Source organism: Lemur catta, chromosome 20, assembly GCF_020740605.2.
Source record: "Lemur catta isolate mLemCat1 chromosome 20, mLemCat1.pri, whole genome shotgun sequence".
Lineage (NCBI taxonomy): Eukaryota > Metazoa > Chordata > Mammalia > Primates > Lemuridae > Lemur > Lemur catta.
The window spans coordinates 12721983-12745841 of NC_059147.1; the positions used below are offsets into that span (position 1 = coordinate 12721983).

The 23859-nt window shown below is 43.2% G+C and overlaps 1 long non-coding RNA gene across 1 annotated transcript in view; it reads right to left on the reverse strand.

The window, feature by feature from the left end:
* Positions 1 to 10622: 10622 nt before the first annotated feature.
* LOC123625147 overlaps positions 10623 to 23859 on the reverse strand; it is an 82613-nt gene continuing 69376 nt past the window's right edge. Inside the window, exon 4 of the long non-coding RNA XR_006730414.1 lies at positions 10623 to 10666. This is a non-coding gene — a long non-coding RNA (uncharacterized LOC123625147). The remainder of the gene's footprint in view (positions 10667 to 23859) is intronic.

Sequence of the window (23859 nt, forward strand, 5' to 3'; positions counted from 1 at the left end):
GGCATTTGGCATATTGAGAGAAACGAGCAGACGGGGTTGCTATTCTTGTGGAGTTCGAGTGAACACTGCTGACAATTGCATTTCAATCAAGCAAATATAAGATGGGAGAATCAGTGGCATGATTCACCAGGTCTATCTTTGGGGGAAATAGAAGATCTGAATTAGTGACTTTGGCTGCATCTTCCTGATATTCTTCCTATATCTCTCTCACCTCCCTCACTCTACTCATACACACCAAGGAACTTCTCTTCTCTGGTAATTCTAAGAAAAGTAATGACACCAAAAAAAAAATTAAAAAGAAAAAAACAGAAAAGTAATGAGACAATGGCCAGCAACTGCTGAGTTGTAATGTTTACTGGGACAAATCTCAGAGGGCTTTTGCTCTCCACTTTAGAAAACTATTTGCTACAGTCAGCCATAGATAAGTGAGTAGCACATGGCGTGAAGGATGTGTCCAGTATGGATCAAGAACACACTAGAAACTCATGCATTAGCCAAAACTTCATAGTCAAGTCCAGAGAATGGCACAGTATCAATGATCCTGGCCTCATTAGACTGGAAAACCCTCAAGTGCAGGGACATGACTATTTACCCTCATAAGTCCAAGGCAATGCTTGGTACATAGCAGGTACTTATGGGAGATCAACTGCATTTATGGCCCCTTTGTGCTTTTGGCCCCATGTGACTTTTCAGTTCCTCTTATTAAAGAGGTAAAACCTATTTCCCCACCTCTTAAGCCTGGGCTGAACTGTGACTTGCTTTGGCCAATGGAATGCAGCAGAAGTGCTATGTGCTAGTTCTGAATAGAGGCTTCACAGTCTTGTTTCTGCTTATGCTCCTGCACTGCTGCCATTATCATAAGAACATGCCTGGACTGGCATGCTAGGATGAGAAGCCAATGGAGAAGAGCCATGTTGCCTCAGTATCCTCTCACCTGAGCCAGACTACAAGCCCACTTTATCCTAGGTGTGTGAGTGAACCTAGCCAAGATCAGCAGATCCACCAGCCTGTCTCCACCTGACTCAAGATACATGAGCAATGGAAGCTTATTTGTGGTTGTTTGTATGCAGCATTATTTTTGCTATGTACCATTCTTTCAGTGGTAGTGCTCAAATGTAAGGAAAACAAAGAGAAGAGGGGGGAAAGGTAGCATTTCAACACTGAGCTTATTAAGAAATTTGCCACATATGTGATAAATACTCTTTATGTTTGACATATGCTTCTTGTGCCAATGGCTTCTCATGGAATAGATGTGGAAAAGGAAAAAATATGCCTGTCTGAGTGTCATAAATATCTTGAGAAGGAGCATATACCAGATAGAGGGGAAGGGGAAGGTTCAAAAGTAGCATCTCTGTATCCTGTGTAGCAACCAGCACCATAGATTTTATGCTTGAAAGTTCCAACACACCCACAAGATAAATTTCATATAAGCCTCAAGACTTGAGCTTTGAACTGGTGCTGGCCTCCTGCCTTCACACCTACACTGGGCCCTGATTCTTTTCCCTTTTTTCTACTTTTCCCCATGGCAAGATCCTTCTCCCTGGTAGACAAGTCAGAATTCAAACAGCAATTGAGTTGTTCTGCTTTCTCTCTCATCTGTTAAAATTTACCCCAAGCAGTCCTTTCCATGTTCATCTTTTTTTCCCCCTCCAATGGAATTAAAAAGCCCTTTTTAGTTGTCTTCAGTATATTTCTCAAAGTGTCTACTCTTCTGGGTTATGGATGGAGTGAAGTAGTTAAGAGCACAGGCTTTAGAGCCAGACTGACAAGGGTTTGCATCCCAGATCTGTCCCATAGTCTTGATTAGGGTGGACCCTAAAACCATATGATAAATGTGCTTACAGGAGAATGGGAGAAAACACACAGCTGGAAAGGCCATATGAAGATGGAGGCAGAGATTGAAGTGATGCAACCACAAGCCAAGGAATGCCAAGAATTTCTAGCAATGGCCAGAAACTAGAAGAGAGGCATAAAACCATTTATCCCTCAGAGCATCCAGTAGGAACCAACCCTGCTGACACTTTGACTTTTGATATCTGACCTCCAGAACTGTGAAAAAATAAATTGCTGTTGTTTAAGCCACCCAACGTGTGGCCTTTTTTTTTTTTTTTTTCTTTTTTCTTTTTGGTTCTGGCAACCCTAGGAAACTAAAAGAGTAGTCAAAGTGATGCTTTAAAACATGTAAATCAAGATCATGTCATTGTCCTATGGAAAATCCTCCAGTGACATCTTCTTATGTTCAAGTAGAATTCAAATCCTTTACTCGGGCTCATCAGGCCCTACATAGCCTAGTCTTGCCTTTTCATCTTATTCACAGTATCCTTGCTCCCCAGCTTGGTCCACCCCAGCCACACCGCAATCTTTCTGTTCCCCAAACACATGGCCAGTATCAATGACACTGGCCTCACTAAACTAGAAAACCCTCAAGTGCAGGGACTTGACTATTTACCCTCATAAGCCCAAGGCAATGCTTGGTACATAGCAGGTACTGGACCATGTTTGCCTGAGGACCTTCAGACCAACTGCCTCCTCCACCAGGACATGTTTCCCCCAGATCTTCCTAGGGCTGGCTCCTTCCCACCTTCAGGACTCCAGTGTCCCCTTCTCAGAGAGGTTCTTTGACCACGAATTCTAAAATAGTCTTCCCCAAACACACTGTATACCAGGCTCTGTCCTCTTTTATCACAGCACTTATACTTGTTTACCCTATCGGTTTATGAGTATTGTCTGTTTGCCAGGAGAGCAGATTCTTGTCTGCTTATTCACTGATGAGTATCCAGCACCAAGAAAAGTGCTAGGCACAGAGTAGGTGCTCAATAAATATTTAATGAATAAAAATATTTTGTTGAACTAATCTAACTTCAGAACCCAAGAAATCCACCAGATCCAGAGAGGGAAAGGATTTAAGATTCTTTAATCTACAACTTAGTTCTGAACCTCTGTTCAGGTGATACCTGGGTCGGAGCCCAGAGCTCAGTCAATCTGTACAGAAAAGCTGGCCCCCAAACCACCTGTCAACATCCCTTTGCTGCAGCAATCACAAAGATCAATCGATTCATCCCAGAAGCAAAGAGTGGTTCACGTCTCATAGCACCCCAAATTCTATCCACATATGCCCTCTTCTCCTGTGCTGTCCTCCAGCCCTCCCCACCCTGGCTCTGTCACTCCTCTGCTGGCCCACACATTATCCCCAGATTTGTGCCCACAACTGGACATTCCTTGGGCCAGCAGGCATTTGTCACCTCCTCCCAGAGCCACTCAGTAGCTCTCCACCTGCCTCATGGACAAAGCCCTGGAGCAGCTAACAATGCCCTCCCCAGCTTGGGGCTGCCCAAGAAACTCCAGAAGAACCAGGAGCTGCAAGCTCATAGCCCCAGGCATGATGAGAGGAGCTAAAGGCAGGGGTCTTCTCTAAACAAAGTCCTTGGCACACAGGGAGCCTGCTGGGCATCACTGCCAAGGCATGGCCACAGTCTTCTCCAAGGAGCAGGGCTGCCAATTGCTCTTCATCTGTGTGCCTGCCGCAGCAGATGAACTGAGTGAGCAGTGCCTGTTCTGGCTATAAGCAAAACCCTCACATCCAATCCTTGTCCTATTTAAGCTTCTTTCCCCACCCCTGAGCCCTAGAATACTGCACCTGCCTTCTTTGAATCCCCTAACACCCAGGCATCCTCGATGGCTTCCATCCCTCCTGGCCCCATGAGTCGGCTCAATGTCCAGGCTCATTGATCCCCCTACAGCCTGCAAATGACACTCAACAGGGAAGCCTCTAAAAATATTTATACCAGCTCCCTACTCCCCATCACAAAGATTCTGAACCTGTGGGGCCAGCAGGCTTTATTTTATGTTTTTGTTGTTTTTTGGTTTTGTTTTTTTTTAAGTGCAGTCACTGCCTTAGAACTTTGTTCAAACTTCATGTACACACTCCAACTCATTTGAACTCTAGGAACTTCCCAGTTCTCCGAACCTTTTCCACACAGCTCCAGGGCCCCTCCGTGACCACCTAAGATAAAACTAGGAAGCAGGGAGTGAATCATACACACCTCCAGAGCAGGTCTGATTCAAGAGCTCCCTAAGAAATAGTTTTCTCCTTTGTCCACAAGAAGCCCATCACAGCAGCTGCCACTGATTTGGCTAGTTCCACTTGATGCTGAGTAGATATAGCCCTTCTGGTTTTAACAAAACTTTGAAACTACTCACTTCTCAAGTTTACTGAAGCTAGTATGGGGCTCATCCTCCACAGTGAGTGCTGTATTCCAGCTGGGTATCCTGCTGCCTGCCACAGGTTCTTCCCTTGGCTGCAAAGCTGGGCAGTCATGTCAGACCCTACCCAGAGTCTAGCAGAATTCTCAGCCCAAAGAAGCTTAAGCAAGATCCCAAGTAGAACTATTGCCACCCATGTGTGGGACTGCCCCCAGAAGCATGCCCTGATGGAGAATCCAAGACCCAGAGCAGGTATGGAGAGTTAGAAAGTGCCTTGGGGAATATTCTCAAAGCCACCTATAGCCCCCTTAGAATCCCAGGGCTCCTGTGGCCCCCTATGGTCTCCTGAGGGCCAGAGCTACCTGTGAAAAGAGCCTCAACCTGCTCAATCATAAGAATTACCTGGGGCACGTGCTAAAAGCTACAACTGAAGCAGAATCCCTGGAGAGTAAGGGCCATGTTTATAAACCTACTGGATGATTCTCGGAGTTAGGCAATTTGAGGGAGCAGGATGGTTTAGTCTTGGCTCTAAGCTGTCCCCCAATTCAAGAATCCCACCCAGTCTCTAAGGCTTCCTAAGTGGTAGTGTCTGCCTAGAACCAGGGATCATGTTTTGCTGAGCTCAGGCAAGCCAGCCTCCTGGAGGCCTAAATTACTAGGGCAATAGTTAGCAGAGTTTTAAAATAATTTAAAGACCATCACATTAGAAACAAGGAGAGCAGGTGAATGAGCAGTATAGAACCTGTTATGAAATTCAGATTCACAGGCCACAAGCCGGATAGTCTGAAACAGAATCCCTGAAAACAGGGGCCAAGAACCTGCCTTTTGAGGAAGCTTCTCTCCCAGGGACTCCTTTGCTCGCTGACATTTGACAACTCCCAGTTGGTGTCTAATGGATGGGCCATCAAGACACTCCCCTAAAACTGGAGCCTGTGTCCAGAAGATTCTCCATATCAAGTCCACTTGCAAAGACCATCATATCCAATTTTTATTCCAAATTAGAACTCTTGAGAAAAGCTCCTCCAAAGTTTGCTGGAGGAACCTCAGCTCAGGCTGTCTGGCTGCTGTCTGCCTTTGTGACCTCCCTGGAGAAGCCCGTACTGCCCTGGTGTGGAGCCCAGGGCCGAATGAAGATGCTGCACTATCAGGAGTAGGCCGCTGTCCCAGGAGGAGTCAGCCCTGTAACTCTTGTACTACTGGACCTCTCCTTCCTCTTCTGTGAAACAAACTGAGTTGAATCCTAACACCCTCTACTTAGTTCTCCTGGAGGCTGTTCTTAATGAAAATCACTACTGAACACAACCTTTCTATCCTAGACAAAGACTGTGGGTCCCAACAGGTCCCCAGTCCCCGCGGTGCAGACAAAAGTCTCTCTACTAACTACATCTGAGCATGTCACTTTCCTGCCTAGAACCTGTCAATAATTTATTCATTGTTCTTAAAATACAATTCAAAACACTTAGCCCATCAGAACTGTGGCTCTGGTGCCCCCATTCATCTCACTGGCTTATCTTCTCCCACCCCCTGCTTTCATCATTCTGCTCCACCCAGCATCCTTCTACCAGTTCTCAAAAGGGCTGGGCCGTTTCTCTCTTGGGGTCTTTGCACATTCTATTCTGGACTTGGAATGCCCTTTCCCTGGCTAATTCTAACTTAATCTTAGAATCCAGCTTAACTATCACTTTCCTGACCACTCTCCCTCCCCAAAACTAGCTCAGGCCTCATTAGCCTCCCTCATTGGTCCCTTGGTAGCATTTATCAAATGTGTAGTGAACTCATTATCTGCATAATTATGTGTTCATTATCTGTTTCCCCCAACAAGCTGTGAACACCACAAGGAAAATGACCGTGTCTGACTCATTCACTATTATATCCCTATGGGGCCTGGCACATAATAAGTGTTCAGTAAGTATTTGTTGAACAAACGAGCAAACAAAATAATATCAATTAATTAATTAAAAGTTCTAATAAGACCCTATTTCCCAACTTGAGTACTTTCAGGAACTGGTGGGTACCTAAACCTCTACACCAATGAATATTGATGTATACTGATTTAAGCAAACTTCTTGATCTGCCTTTGAACAGTCTACAAGTTCAAAAGGGCAACATTTACCAAATGTATGTGATTTTTTTGCATGACAAAGGGATTCTTCACTTTACAAAAAAAGAAAAAATTCCCCTGAAAGGCATCTTTAAATAGTGCGTTCCCTCTGGTGCCCATAAGCCGTATTAAAGAGCTCATTAATTATCTGCCAGGGAGGCTAGAACTAAGAGGCAAGTCGTAAGGATGGTTGCCAAGGGAAGAAATGATGATAAATCAGCACTTAAAGGAAAGTGTAAATCATGGGGGAAGTAGGACCCAATTTACAGAAGTGTGATTTGTACACAGCTTATCAGGAACTTTATTATAACGAAGCACACTTGGAGGAGGTAGAAATACTCTTGACTTGGAACAAGATTTCTGCCTCTGAAAGGCATCTTTTCCACTCAGTCTCTGCACAGCTTTCAAATGAGTCTTTGTGCTGTTGACTCCAAGTGCAGTCCTTCCCCACCTCTGCAGCTCACTCTCATCCCATCAAACTCTCCAGACCACTCAGGGCTGCAGATGTCCTTCCCTGGCATGAGTGCAACAGATTTTATAAAGGTCCAGTCCATTGTAAGCCAGGTGGCTGGTGACTTGGAATAGAAGCTGGCGCTCTCCAGGCATGTTGCTGGGAACGTACGGGGGTGCTCCACCAGGAAAGAATAACATTTATTGAGCGGTTAGTGGGTGTCAGCACTTGTGTTCATGTTTTAATATATCCTTTATCAAAAACAGTGGAAATAAACTACTCAAATGAGAACAAGCAGAGACTATTTATTCAGAGCTTGCTATAGCAAGGAAAGCAGCCACCATTATTTGGATATGGCAGAGACTCCAAGGCAGGCAAGGAAGAGGGAAAGCTTCATAGCAAAAAAGAGAAGGCTGATTGGTAAGAATGCCCTGATTGGCAGCTGTTGAAATGTAGAAGCATAGGTGGGCTAACTGGAAGCAGACATCCTATGTAGTTGGTTAGAGAAGCAGATCTGACTTTTTCTGGTTGGTCTTAAGTTGGAAATGGGTAAAATTAGGGAAGCTGGCAGTCATTGATCCAGTCCTGGGTGTTTTAGGCCAATTGCTGCAAAAGTTAGGGGTAAAAGTTGGTTTTTATATATGTTCTGGCCATGGGCATTGTCTGTATATTCAGTCTCTCACAAGATTGGCTGTACCTCCTTAAATTGCATGACCCCATGAGGGCTTTCTGCAAGACAGAACATTGGTTCTTTCATGGGCAACAGCCAGACCTGTGTTTCCATCCTTGGAACATTTCAGGTACCTTTAGGAGTCAGCTGACTCTGCCTCTTCTTTCCATTTGCTCCCTCTTTTCTTAGCCTGGGGTCTGCAGTCATCAGGGTTGCTGTATAACAAAACAATCCCTCACTCTCTTTCATTCTTCCCTCTTCCTCTATGTTCTCATGGTCCTTGGCTTTTCCTTCTGATAAGCAAAGCTTATTGTTCTTGGGTTATAGACGTATTCATCTCCCTCTCTCAACTCTGACTCCTCCAGAGCCTTGAAGACAGGACTACGTCTGAGTCATCTTTATGGCCCCAGAGCCCAGCACAGTCCCTGGCCCACAGAAACTGTGTGACAAATGTCACATGAATAGTTGAATGAATGCAATGCTTTTACTGCCAGCCCTTATGACAACAAAAGGAAAAAGAAAGAAAATAATGAAAATAAGCATGAGGCAATGACAAAACCTCAAGAAATTTTAAGAATATTCTGCAATAGTGTCTCTGGTCTTCATGAAACGTAAATGGGCCCAAGATTGGGTCTTCCCTTTCCTTGTCACTTCTCTGCTTCTCATTATTAAATGGCTCCAGATAAGATTTCTTCTCTTCTCTCCTTCATAATTTCCCCAGATTTGGGGTCTTTTTCTTGCATCCTCATATATCCCTATTGCAATATAAGAGATGTAGCAGGATCTCAAAATGCATCAATAAGGTGATTTCGAAGCGAGTGGTAGTGGGAGGGAAAGAATAACCATGGGAGAGCTGGCAATGAATAAGTTCCTCAGACACCCTAGTCCATGGGAATTGCATGTTCCCTGCATGATGTACAATGACAACTCAAATGACAATTCAAATATAATCACTGCATGATAGAAAAGGCAGTGTGTGTATTAGGGTACAGCTACCCCAAGACTTTTGTTTGTGACACTGTGAGAAACTGCCAAGCAAAATTCTATTTAACTATGTCACAGAGCCCATGTGTTTATAGCTGAGATTATCTAATTAAGTCAGGTACAAGTCCCCATCTTGGTCCATCTCAGCCAAATAATTAAAGAAAAATCAAAGCCTTGAGCCTGCAAATTGTCAACACTCCAATGTTTAGCCATTTGTAAATACAGCAACAGCCAGCACCTCTCCCATAACAAAATGCCATTGTTCCCACTCCCCTAACCCAGTCTGTTAACTGCAGTTCTGCATGTCAACTGTGCAATGATAATCACAACCCTGAGGCCCTACAATATTGGGAAATGCCTTCTGAAGCATCAAACAGAGATTAAATTGTCTTGCCTGTAGTTGCAGTGTTAATTTAAATTACAATTCTTTGAAAACTGGTGTTGGATTACCGGTTCTCAAAGGACATGAAATTTTATCTAAGGGTGACTCTATGTACCAGAATGTACAATTAACATGAACGTTCTTTTTCTGGGTCTTCCTAGGTGCACAAGACTCTTTTTTTTGACATATCGAATATAAAAACCACCATTTACTTTGGAATGGAACATTATAGTTTTCAAGCATTTCCATATAGTTTCTCATCTGATACTAATAACTCTTCAGAAATGTAGATGAGATAGAATGTCAAGGATAAGTAACAGCGCACCACCCAATTTCCTATTACACCCAGACGTTGTGCTTCCATTTCCAACTTGCAGAGCTAGAAGTGTCTGGGAATTCACATTCCCTTATCTCACCCCCAGTCCTAACCAGTGACAGAAATGCATGAGTATGAAACACCCATCACCCTTGTTCCAGATAGAGGCAAGTATTAGGCATAATCCCCCTGCAGAGTTCCCCTGTGGGGTTAGGCTGGAGCTGGCCTCTGTAGGACTTTGCCTGAGATCACACCCTTGCTCTGCTTCCTCTTCTTCTTTTACTGCACTCACCCACCCCAGCATTTTCTAATAAGTTACTCAAACTTAAGGCCACAAGTCAGCGCTACTCTTGAAGAGTACAACCTAAGACTCAGGGATAATTATCAACCTTTTAAAAATGGAAAAATGGACTCAGAGGAAGTTGAGTGACCCGTCCAAGATCATATAAGCTGAGTGATTAACCAGACAATCAACCAACATTTATTATGCACCAATCACTATGCTCAGAATGGGAAATAGAGAGATGAATACATTCAAATGCACAGTCTGGTGAGAGAACAGCAAGACTCAACATGGTGTTTTTAGCTGAAAGTACTTTCTAGCTGAAAGATCTTGGAATAAAAGGGCATTCATTAAGTGTTTTCAGGTTGATTTTGTCATGACTCCACTTGAAGGCAATCAAAAAGAGTGAGTACTTTACTGAGCACAACACTCAAGGTACCTCAAGTCTAACCAATTGTTCTCCCTGCCCATCAAGGGTTGCTTATCCAAGCAACTGCTGGGGAGAGAGATTGATGGAGAGGGGATGGGGCAGGAAAGGAATTTGATAGGGTCCACATTGGAGAACTGGAGAGGAAGGAAATGGCTGGGCCCAGAAAGAATCTCACGTGACAGAGGCAGCATTCCTGCACCTAGTTACCATCACTTCTGATGTGCCCCAGGACAACTGCCCTCAACCCTCAGATGCCATTTTCCTAGGGAAAATCTGAGCACACTCCCCTGTGTCATCCACAACAAAGCCCAGCAGTGACTCTGTGGCATCACCAGGACCTTGTGGCCCAGCAGTCTGCATCTCTGCATTCCTGAGCATGGCTCAATTCAGCTTAGACAGAGAGGTGAAGCTACTCAACCAAGTTCATATAACCCAGTAAGAAGCAAAGCCAAGATGTGAACCCAGGAATGTCTGACTCCAAAGCTCACACATGAATAACAAGAAAAAGGAAAGAGGAACAACGTTCTCATGAACACTCAGCTTCTCCCAGCAGAATAAACCATACTGGTAAGTTAGGCTGAGCAAATGCCTAAACATAAAGGCAAATGAAATTCTCACTCAAAAATGAAAAAGCAGAATTAAATCTTATATCACAAAGAAATAGCCTGGAAAGAAAAAGGAAAGCCCCAAAATGAGATGAAGCATAAAACAACATAAAGGTTCTAATATTCTAAAGATGTGGTGTTTTCTAGGGAGGAAAAGCTAATGACAGAAGATGCTAGAAGTCATTAATGTGTGCTTACCTTTATTTTCATGGCAACTTCAATGCAATCCCTCTGTATCTTGCTGTAAGAAATAGACATTGAAAAGGTAAAAAAAAAAAAAAAAAAAAAATAGGGTTAAATAGTATTTTCCCAGTAAGCACCAAAACATGATTTGGATCAGGCCTTTCCTAAGAACTAGAATAGCAAAATGAGATAAATGGGTATTTTCTACCTACATACAAACAAGAGGAAATAGGAGGACATTGGCATTTACAAAGCCAGTCTAAACTCATGGAGCAGAGAGCTTTGATTACTCGAATGTGAGGTTCAACCTCAGAGGAACGCATGGTAAAGAGGAACAGGCAGTCCTTGAAAGGGACACCACAAAGTGATGACTGAAGCTAAGGAATATTTCTTTCCATGTGAGACCAGACTCAGGATCTATTCATTTTGCAAGCACAGAAGATGGGCTGTCTCTTGGAAGAGTGGCTTGTAGGGAATCACAAGGTGTCCCTTACTCCACCTCCCAACCCACTAGAAGTCTTTGTCCTCAGATCCAGGCAGGGAAATCTGAAATTCTTAACTTGGCTTCCCTCTTGGGGCTTGAAGGCCTATTAAAAAGTCAAAGAGAGCCTGGGAAGGAAGTATGGCCCCATTAACTTGAAGTAGGGCCATTGAAATCTTCCCTGTGCACACATATCCTTGTTAGTGTGACCTTGGGCATTTCCTGGCCTATAAAAAAAAATGTGGTGATGGTCAAACTGTCTTCTCCAGATTTTTTGTGAGAACTCCAAAACTATGTGGATGCACCTGGGACATACTTGATGCTGGATAGCACTAAGTTCTCTCTCCTGTAATGGAAAAGAAAAGTGAAATACAAAGAAACAAGTTTAAGAGAGATAAGAGAGTGGAGGAGAGGAGAGGGAAGACTAGGGCTAAAATGGAGTCACCAGAAAGCATCCTAAGTGAATGCACCCAATGGCTGGAAGTTGGGGCCCAGAAAAATGGGGACCATATAGGACAAGTATCTTGAAACCTCAACCCAACATAGACATGTCTAGAAGGGAGATACTTTTCCCACAGAATGTGTAGATGAAGTCAAGCTCCAATGAGAAGCTATGAATTATCTATACTCTCCGGAGCCCAGAGCCTGAAGAGATGCTTATAGCACAAGCAAGTAGCAACTAAAGCCCTCCCACCCCTATTATCACTAGATCTTTTACTTCTGTTAAATTGGAATTTTTTGGAGGGCTTTAAACCACAGATTACTAAGCCCCAACCCAGCCTTTCTGATTTACTAGGTCTGAGGTGGAGGCCAAGAATTTTTCTTTTCTAACAATTTCCCAGGTGATACTAATGCTGCTGGTCTGAGAACCACACTTTGGGAACCATTGCCCTATACCTTTATTTAATAACTTTATGAGAGAGTCTCAGCCTAAAGCTAACTGTGACCTTGAACAATTCATTCTCTTCTTGGCACCCTTGCACTTGAGTTGGGGCATTGTGCTAACTGACCCCTATGAGCCCTCCCAGCTCTGATGTTCTGTAATTTGGGGTTCTGTGCATTAACTGCCTAGCCCTGGGTTGGGAATGGGGAGAGACAAGGCATGCAAGAGTGACTGAGTGACTAAGGAGAATCTCCAAAAGACAGAAAGAACAAATACTGCATTACTTTTTTCCTACTGCACTAATTTTCTTTCATACTCTAAAGTACTCTCCTGTCTTCAACTAAACTTGCCTGAGATCCTGAGCTCGGCAGATATTTAATATAAAGAATGAGCTGTTTGTCCAGGAAAAGTTTCCCAAAAACATCCTCCCCCTGTCAGGATTCTAAGCCCCTCAGGCTGTGTTTCTGTGACTCAACAGTGACATCTGGTGGCCATCAAGGTGAGTTCCAAGCCCTGATAACACCCACCGATGCTTCTGAAGACTACAGCACATTAAGGGGTACCTAAATTGCCATAAATAAGCCTGTTTATCAACCACCTATGGCATACCCCTACTATCTGTGAGCACATTATTCTCTTAGTTGAATGCCAAAAACATTAAATCCTCTGACTCCCATTTTAAATCTCTAGTCATTGACCCATTTGAAAGGATACAATCCTTGGGAGGCTGACAGCCCCACTGTGCTTGATGCATCTTAACTAATATTCATATTTAAACTATTTGGTTAAAGGAACACATCAAAGCATTTGTCAGGAAAAAAAATACAGCTTAACTTTGCTTCCAACAATTTGATCTAAGCAAATAAATAAGTTATTTTCATTTCCAGTTTAACATAACAAGAATATTTTTACATGATAATTTGCTTTTAAAAATTCTAGCTGTGAAGTTTAATAACAGCACATGAAGCTGCCTGTCATTTCATATTTATGTTTCAATCCCAGTTTTGACAGTTCCCATGGGCTCTGGACTGCTTGGCTAGAGATACCCTAGGCCATGTTTTCATAACAGGTAGAAAACTCAGCCCTAGATCCAGGAAAGAATAAAGAACCTTTAATAGTGTTCTGGACATTGGACTGGCTCACCTTTTCCTCCTCTTTGCTACAAGGCAAGTTTACTACTCAGAGAAATGGTCAAGCCCTCCCTTCCAGTCTCCTTAATACACGGTTCTGTAAAGCCACCGGTTTCAGGAAAGCCCCTTCTCTCACAAGGATTGGCTAATGGCAGTAGCAGCTGGTATCAACTGAGAGCTTATCCCAGGCTGGGCACTGTGCCCAGAGCATCACATGCAGCTGGCCAAATCTCCAGGACATCCCCACGAAAGCAGACCTATGTGTATCCATCCCACAGATGAGGAAACTGGAGCCTAGCAGGTGAGGACCTTTGCACAAGTTCTCACAGCTAGCATGGGTTAGGCCTGGAGTCCGAACCCAGACATCTGATTCCAGACCAGGGTCTTGCCTGGCTGGGGTGAGTCAGGGTAAACATGACTCCACCCAGTCAAACCCTTCAAAGTTCAGCTTCAATCTTTTCTCCTCCTGCCCTGCTTTTCCCACCACTGCCACATCCACCAACCCAGCCCCTCCCAATGACCGCAATGCCTCTGCCAGTGAAATCTCACCTGCTTATCACCACCACTTCCTCAGGCTACTGTTGCTTTGAGTGGCTGACATGAACACAAGCATCTTAAAGGCAGGACCCTCATCTAATTTGTGTCATTATTAATCCCACAAGCTGGTCCAGGACATTATAAGCAGTCAGCAGCCAGTACATATTTGCAAAGTGAACAGATGAATAAACAGACCTTGAGAAATGCAAGCCCACACTGTAAGAGATCCCTGGGACCAGGCAGGGAGCCAATCCCATTGGAGGGCATGAGCAGTGAGGGTGCTAATGCCCAGAGGAGAGGACGAGGCTATAGAGCACAGGAAGGACACCTAAGGAATTCACTCAGAAGGGAGCTTTACACCCAGGATGTCACCAAAAACCAGTGCGCTCCCACCACTGAACAACAACTTCAAGCCAGAGCCTGGCACTGTAGCACGGAGCTGAAACAGATAGAACCTCCTCAGCCCTCCCCTTTTTTGCCCTGTTAAGGGCATATAGGGGATACATAGAATCCCCACTCTCCTCTAGCACCACCCCCATTGCTTATCATGATCTGCTTGTCTGTTCCTCTCTCCAGACTGTGAGCTCTCTGAAAGCACAGGCTGTGTATTTGGTTCTCTGCTAAATCCCGGGTATCCTTGACACCTAGAAGAGGCTCAGTAAATATTTTTAAATCATTCAGGCATTAATTTCAGCAGCAACTACAAAGCAGCAGTAAGAGGGAAGTTTGTGTCAGATCCAGAGCAATAACCAGAGTTCCTCAGTCTTTTACTGAAAGGGTGATGTATGTGTCCTCATATTTTGTAGATGCTAATTGTTGACAACATGATTTGGTGGCTCAACAAATTGGAACTGACACCATCAACCTGCTCAATCCATTTACAATCTTTCATCATCAATGCAAGGGACTTTGTCAACTGAGCAGGGCCAGCTTCCCTTGCAATGCCAGCATCTTGTTTTCTATTAGTGATGAGCATTACAAGTAAATAGATTGGCTTAGCGTGTTAAATTGCATCCAACAGCCCAGCAAAAATCACAAACTAATGTAGGAAAATAAAATCTGTGTAGTAAGGAGAGAGTGGACTCAAGCCAACTCGAATTTACTGAGCAGAAGTTTTGCTAACTAGTTTCTCTACCACCAGACTTGCTGCATCCCACCCTCCACAAAGCACCCGAAGTGATCTTTCTAAAATGCCAATCAGCTCATATCACCTCCCTGTTTAAAATTCTTTAGTAGTTTTTCCATTCTCTCCTTATCTTGTCATCCAGACCATCTGGGATCTGGACCTTGCCTACCTCTCTAGCTCAAAACTGCTCCCTTCTCCTCACTCCACACTGTACTACACACACACACACACACACACACACACACACACCCTACACTCTCTCCAGGAGTCTAATGGTATACACAAAGGACTGCAGAGTCTCTTCCAACAGGACCTTTGCACATGCTGACCCCTCTTTCTGAAACAAGTTTCTCTACCCTTTCACCTAGATAATTCCTTCAGGATTTAGTTCAACTGTTTTACAAGGAGACTTCTCTAATGTAGTGGGTTGAATGGTAGCCCCCAAAAAGATATGTCTACATCCTAACACCCACTGAACCTGTGACTGTGACCTTACTTGAAAAAACGGTCTTGCAAATGTAATTAAGTTAAAGATCTTGAGATGGGTGGTCCCTAAATCCAATGACAAGTGGATAAGAGAAACAAAGAGGAGAGGCACAAGTAGAAGGAGGAAAGAAGCCATGAGATTGGAGTGATATAGCCACAAACCAAGGAATGCCAGACACCACCAGAAGCTGGGAGAGGCAAGGAAGGATCCTCCCCTAGAAACTTTGGAGGAAGCGTGGCCCTACTGACACCTTTATTTCAGACTTCTGGCCTCCAGAACTGTGAGAGAATAAATTTCTGTTGTTTTAAGCCACGAAGTTTGTGGCAATGTGTTACAGAAGCCATGGGAGATTAATACACTTGACCTCACCTTCAGGAGCACCCTGCTCTGTGCTACCCCAACCCTATGCACACCCCTATATTTGCCTTGTTTGTGCGGTTTTGTGATTCATATTTGACTTTGTTACCTTCCATACTAGATCCTGAGCCCAGAAGATAGAGATTTTGTCTTCTGTGACCTTCTGCCCGGTTCCTGCACCTCCTTGAATGGCTCACAGGGCTGTCAGCAGGTTAAGTGGAAAAATGACAAAGAGCCAAACTTGCACATTAAAATCCCTAAATCTCCCACAAATGTCTTCTGATATCAAGCCCATTAAGTTTCCCTTACACCTCTGTGCCCAAAGCTTCTCTTGGTCCTCTATTTCTTTGTCAACAAGGCCATCACCACCCACTCACCTAGCCGCCTGAATCATGTATTTCCCTCTTTTGTCAGAGGGTAACAAGCCCTTAAAATTATTCATAAATAATTTCCATGGATTTTAAGCCTGCATTCACTGTTTCAGGCTTGTGTGCATCTATTGCCTGTGGGCCCACCTTCATTGAGTAGAATGGTAGACTCACTGTGGCATTTAAATTACTTTTCTCTTTTTGTAATTGTGCAACATTAGAAATGCACATACACCATAACCCTCCATCAAGTGTTGAGTGAATAAATGGAAGAACGATAAATCGTGTTCATTCTAAGCCTCTTGCCAAGCCCCATAAAGGAAATCTAAATAAATAAGGTTTAGTCCTTAACTTCAAGGGGTTTACAGTCTAGGTGAGTTTCATAATAATAACTGCTAACGTTCACTGCCTCCCCACCACTTTGTTTTCACTTTTTGTTTTGGATAAAACACAATTATCTCAACATGCGCCACTAATTTTTCAAAGGAAAATTTTCAAAGATTTCCCTTTCCTTTGTAAATATGAATCAATAATAAACCATAAGGTCCATTTACTTGTTTCCAAGTGAGCCAGTAGGTGGAAATAAGAGTAAATCAAAGAAACAATGGGACATTGCTAGTAGGAATGCAAAGTGGTACAGCCTACAGCCACTGTGGAAAATGGTCTGGCAGTTCCTCAAAGTATTAAACATAGAGTTAACAAATGACCTAGCAATTCCACTCCTACATATGCACTGAAGGAATTAGAAACGGGTGTTCAAATGAATACTTGTACACAAACATTCATAGCAGCATTATTTATAATAACCAAAAGGTCCATCAACAACACAAATGTCCATCAGTGATGAATGGATAAACAAGATGTGGTCCATCCGTACAATGGAATACTATCCAGCCATAAAAAGGAATGAAGTACTGACGCATGCAACAACATGGATGGCACTTGAAAACACCATGCTATGGCTGGGTGTGGTGGCTCACGCCTGTAATCCTAGCACTCTGGGAGGCCGAGGCGGGAGGATCACTCAAGGTCAGGAGTTTGAGACCAGCCTGAGCAAGAGTAAGACCCCGTCTCTACTAAAAATAGAAAGAAATTAGCCGGACAACTAAAAATATATAGAAAACATTAGCCAGGCATAATGGCACATGCCTACTGTCCCAGCTACTCGGGAGGCTGAGGCAGAAGGATTGCTTTAGCCCAGGAGTTTGAGGTTGCTGTGAGCGAGGTTCATGCCACAGCACTCTAGCCTGGGCAACAGAGTGAGACTCTGTCTCAAAAAAAAAAAAAGGAAGAAAACACCATGCTAAGTGAACAAAGCCAACTGCACAGGCTAATGAATCTGGTTCTAGGTGTGCCAAGAAGCATTCAGGCCAAAAGATCCACATTTATTTTCAGGCCAGAAAAAGTGTGATTGGGCTGCAAGATCTATCTCATATAATCTCTTTCTACTGGACACAACTGAAATATCGAGATCTTGGTTTCTTAACATGTGTTCCACAGAACACTAGTTCTGCCTGATGCTGAGGAGATTAGATCAAGAGGTAACGGTTGCATGGTTAAGTAAATTTTATAAATGCTTAATAAAACAGGATTAAGATTTCTTTACTGAGGACTTCTCTGAGCCTCTACTAAGCTAATACACTGAGAATCTGCAAGAGGCTGCCATAAATGGCAACATTTACCAAACTTATAGGGTCAGGAACCACACTCTCTTAACATACAATGTAGTCTCACTGGACCTGTCTCAGTTTTTACAAATGTGTATTCTCTTCCTTCTAGGCCTTTGCCTACTTTTTCCCCTCACTCCTTATTTCTTGCCAAATGCTTGTCTCTTTGCCTTCCAGAAGTCTTCCCTGAACTCTCCAAACTGACTTAGGATCTCTTGCTTTATATTCCTTAGGCACTCCCGGCTCCACCATCATGGCATCTAATACACTTTATTTGTTAACATTTATTTCATCTTTTGCTTTTCTTGGTAATCCATGAGCTTGGTAATAAAATGGTCACAGCTGTCTCACTTATCATGGCATCCCCAGGGTCTAGCATTCTGCTGGGCCCATAGTGGCTGCTCAATAAAACAGTGGTTAAATGAATGAATGAGTTGCAGTCTACCTCTTTGTAAACTCTTTTGTCCTCTGGAGACCTGCAGGAGCTCTGTCTCTGCTAGCAATGTCTATCACTGCTGACTCCACCCATAGACTTCCCCAGGCCCCTCCTAAGAGGGTCTTCTCACCCACAGTCCTGCTGCCTCAGGGACTGTATGCATACTGCAGGCCCCACCTCTATCTCTAGCCAAACTGGGCTGGAGAACCTGACCCAAAGGTAGTCAATCCTGAGGCTCTGTAAAGATGAGCTGGACCAGTTAGATTCTTTCCCTCTGTTTCAGGAATTGGAAATAAGAAACACAGAAGGAAGCTGCCAATTGGTAGTATATAGTGCACAAAGAACATTTGTTTAAAATGTTCCTTGAAATATACATCTATACTGTTCAATATAGCAATTGTTAGCTATTTAAATATAAATGTCACACTAGCCACATTTCAAGTGCTCAGTAGTCATGGGTGGCTAATGGCTACCACACTGGACAGCTAATGGCTACCACACTGGACAGTGCAGGTAAACATTTCCATCATGAACTTCTGCAGAAAGTTCTACAGAACAGCATTGTCCTGTGTCTTTACAGTAAAACCCCACTTACCTTGAACAATGTAAGTGCAATGTAAAGAGTCTCTACTTCTTGTAACCAAAAGAATTCAACCAGAACAGCCATTATGTGCCTCAGCCCTTCATTCATTTAACATCAAATTTGTATTGATGTACAAAGTGCTAGTGACATGTGATCTTCTGAGTGCTAGGGATGCCTTAATGAAATCCTACCACTGGATGAAACTGAGCAAGGACCCCCTGGCTGGAACGTTAGGCAGCTCACCAAGCGACGGCCTTTGCACACTGCCCCCTGCTAACTGGGCTTTCAGCTGGGAATGCTGGTGATCCTGGCATGCTGCTCCTAAGCCTCCCACATTCACTTGAGGCCTCCTTCCCCCGACCTGCCCTGAACCTGCTTCTGTCTCTCCTGTGGCTGGCCCAGCTCCTGCTGTACTCCTCCCCAGCTCCTGGTCCTGTCACTCTGCTCCCCTGGCCTTCCTGACACAGACCCTGCCTCAGTCTCCATCCTCCTCCCCAGCCTTCCCCTACACTCCTGGCTATGCCCACTAATCCTAATCAGAGATGACCTCCCTGCTCCTTAGTGGACACCCTAGGATTCCCCATAGTGTGCAGTTTGTCCAATTTCCTTTCCCATCCCTGGAAAAGAGTTTTAAACAAAACAAGTCAAGATGAGCATCAGCCCAAGTTACATGCGACACCACCAATAGTTATATGGGCTGCCAACAATGGTTATTTGGGACACCAACAATAGTATATGGGATGCCAACAGCAGTCATGTGGGACACAGAACCACTGTGTGCCAGGCAGAGTGTTGACCCTGAGGACACCATGGCTAGGTGCTCGATCTCTTCCCATCTGCACAGCCAGCCTGTAAAAATATTCCCCCTTTGTTAGAGGTGAGGAAACAAGCTCAGAGAGATCAAATAACTGGTCCCAGATCACACAGCTAGGAAGTGGCTGAGTTGGAATTTAAAACAAGATCTTTTATTCCAAGGCCAAAATTCTTTCCACTATACCTTAACTTCAATCCTCTCTCCTGGGATTTCTGTACTTCAGGTCTCTGGTGGTCTCAAAAATTCCCCACACTTAAGATATGTCCTTACTCCTGTCCTCTATAAAAACATGCAGATCTTTCTTCCACAAGCAAATTCCAATGACAGATAACAGTTTAAAGCCTGATTCCACATGGAGAGATTCATATCTGAATTAAGCCAGGAGTCGGCAAGACATGGCTTGTAGGCCAAACCTGGCCCACCACTTATTTTTGTATGACCCACAAGCTGAGAATGGTATTTACATATTTAAATGGTTGAGGAAAAAAAATCATAGGAAGAAAAATTTTTTGTGACATTATATAAAATTATATCAAATTCAAATTTCAGTGTCCATAAATAAAGTTTTATTGGAACACAATCATGTCCATTCATTTACATGTCTATGGCCATTTCTGTGCTACAAGGCAGAGTAGAGAGATTTTATGGCCTGTAAATCCTAAAATATCTACTGTCTAGACCTTGGTAGAAAATGTTTGCAGATTCCTGAATTAAGCTAATGCTGTCATGTTCTGATAGTGAAATTCTCAGGCACTAGTCATGATGGAAGCAGAAAAGGTAAGACTGAGATCACACATGTAATCTTGGAGTTGGTGGCAGTGGTGGTATAATTCTCCCAGTCCCCAGGTTGGGGGCATAGTGAGGAAGGGCCCCAAGGAGTGCTTCTAGCAATATTTATTGGGCAGGTATAAGGAAGGTATTCCGACATCCTCGATGATACAAACTTCTTAATCTGTACCATACACAACTTCAAACCTATGCAACACTTCATAGGAAAACATATTTGGAAGATGAATGCATGAACCAAGTACTGATACTAGTGACCAAGGCAAGTTATCCAGCCAATTAAGCCAAGAAGCTTGTGTCAGCTCTGAGGTCTTACCCAACACAGCATTATCTGCTCATGCATATATCATTTTTATCAGCCTTGTAACTCTTTCACCTAGGCAGTATCTTTGGTCATCTAAGCCCCATAACCACTGCAAAGGAAACAGTTAGACTCTAACCCAAAAACAGGGATTATTTCTCTTATTCTACCTTAACTTCTTTCCAACAAGTATAAAACAGAAGCCAGCATCCAGCATCCAGCGTCCGTCTGCTATCCCTTTCCCCCTTGGTCTCACTTCATGCTGGTCAGCAAACATCAAGAAAAGTGATCAGGTCCCCTGCTACAATTCATTACTCAGACATGAAGGTGGCTATCTTTTTCCTTCTGCTCCCAGAAATATGAGAGAAAGAGATAATAGACATGTTTTTTGGGTGGGGAGGGTTTGGGGTTTTTTTGTTTGTTTGTTTTGTTTTTTTGTGGCTCAGCGCTAAAATTAATGCTTAAGTACTACAACTATCCTTAGCCTAGGATTCGGACATTACAATCTTGCTATCTCCAAAACATTACTATTGATGTGTTAGTCTTACTTTAATAATCTTTTTATATATGTAACTTTCAATGTCATGTACCTTAAATAATTTTTTGAAGTAAGAAGAGTATAAGGAGTAAAAAGATTATATATATACATACACATATATTTATGAATATAATATATAATTGTATATAATAAAAGACACTATGCTTAATAAAAATAACCATTAACTGTGCACTTGCATGAGCCAAGCCCCCTGATAGGTGCTTTCCATACACCAGCTCATTTAATTGCTTCACAAACCTTTTGCTTATTGTCAGTAGATGAGGATGATTCATTACCAGAGCCTAATTGTAAGTCTGAGTCAGAATTTCTAATGTCAGGCCCAAGACTTTAGGCAGAAATTGTTTGCAGAGTGCAGCAAGAGACACTAAGTCCAGGAGGACTTTTCAGTTCACCAGGTGCTCAGAAGAGATACAGATGTCAGAGAAAGGTGAGAGGGTAATAAGCTAGAGATACCATGTGGTCAAGGACCACAGACAGGGACAAACATCGCTTTATTTGGCAAACATTAATTGGACATCTCCCAACTCAAGGAGTTCAGGGTTGGATAGAGAATATTACAGCTCACTACTGCATAAAGTAGAATGGAATGCTACAGGTAAACTGCTATGGGAATTGAGTATCCCTTCAACTTTGGGGAAAATAGATGCAGAAGATAACAGAATCCAGTGACTGTTGAAGTCACTGACTTGAGTGCCCAATATGTGATAGGTCCTCTGGTCAATGGTATATAAATATGAATGAGACACTGCCACACCATTGCTCACCATCTAACAAAGACAAAATAATCACATAGGGAAACTTCCTGAAAGACATGGCATCAAAAATGAGCCTTATACACCCATGTGCACAGCAGCATTATTTGCAACAGCTAAAAGGTAGAAGCAAATCAAATGTCCATCAGCAAATGTATGGATAAACAAAATGTGGTATATACATACAATGGAATATTATTCATCCATGGAAAGGAATAAAATTCTGATACATGCCACAACATCAATAAACCTTGGGGACATTAAGCCAAATGAAATAAGCCAGTCACAAAAAAGACAAATACTGTGTGATTCTACTTATATGAGGTACCTAGAATAGTCAGTTTCATAAAGTCAGAAAATAGAATGGTGGTTTCCAGGGTCTGGGGGAGGAGGAAAATGAAAAGTTCATGTTCAATGGGCATGGAGTTTTTGTTTTACAATACAAAAAGAATTCTGCGGATGGGTGGTAGCACAAGAATGTAAATGTAATTAATGCCACTAAACTGCACACTTAAAAATGATTCAAATGCTATTTTTTTTATTTTAAAAAGTGAGCTTCAGTGATTGGGTCATTTCTGAACTTGTTGAACGCAGAACCAGGAAGACATAAATAAAAGTCAGAATTAAGAATGATCACAAGTCTAAGCAAATAGTCAAGAAGCAAGATATCTGAGGGTACCCAGCAATTACTGGGAGCAACACAACCTTGATGCCCACAGTAGCTCCACAGTTCAGACTGATTTTTATGTGGAATCTATTGAGGAGGAAATGGCTCCAGGCTGGGCCTTGCCTAAGAAAAGCCAAGCGAAGAGAATATTCATTTAGATATGGGGAAGCAACAGTATCTAGCCCACCTTATATATGATAGTCACCTGGGAATCATGGGGTTTTGCCCAATTCTCCCTTTGTCTCTTTGCACCAGCCACCCTCAGATTGGCAATTTCAGGTCACTCCCAACAAGGTACCATAATCCACCACATCATTTAACAGAAGTAGGGAGAAAGCATGAGCAGAAAGGAGAAAAGTTCCCCTCTCTTCACTCATGATTCATAGAAATGTCTTAACAGGACACACTTTTCAGGTTTTTGTGGCCTGTGGACCCTGTTTTGGTTTCCCTGAAATCAGAGCCTGAGACAAGGACTTGGGTACAGGTGATTTATTTGGAGACGATCACAGGTGATTGAAGAAAAGAAGTAAGGAATGAGAAAATGTAGGACATGGAGGAAGGGTACATAACTGGGGTTACAGTTGTTGGCCAAAGGGCTTGATTCCTCTGGGAGCTCCAGATATGAGTACAGAATGCCTCCCAAAACCACCCATTAGAAGGACAAAGGGCTAGGGCATTCTTCCACAGAATCCCAACCTCTGTTAGTTAAGGATTAACCTCAGGGGCATTAACTCCCTGACATTCCCAGGAAGACTTTGCATATGCCAAGAAGACTCTGGCAGCTCAGAAAGATACTGAGGACTGAAAGTAGAAAGGAACTCCACACTCCTGTGCTTCAGGCAGGATACTGCCAAGTGAATCTCAGCTTCCACAGAACCATCCCCCACAGCTAGGGCTGAAAACAGAAGTGGGCATGAGCTACAAAGTACCAAAAGTGGACTTTTGGGGTCCTGAGATAATTCAAGGAATACCAAGACAGGTCCAACTTGTGGTAACTTGTGACATTTTATTATTCCCATAAAGCAACAGAGCTGGAGAAGGGACAGGGATCTTTGATAGACACTTTAAGTCTCACTTAAAAATATATATTATCAAGATCTGAAGAACCTATAGATCTCAAGAAACTTCTTCCACAAGGACAGTATTACAGTCATCCCTTGATTTCAGCCACTCCCAACAAAGTGACGTGATTTCTCATAGAGTAGGACAAAGTCATGGAGGGTACTGTCAGATGAGACAGAATAAATTAGGGCATGTAGCAGCCCTGAGAATGCTCCTTTCAGCCCTCTGCCTACAGGGAGTATAACTGACCAAGGG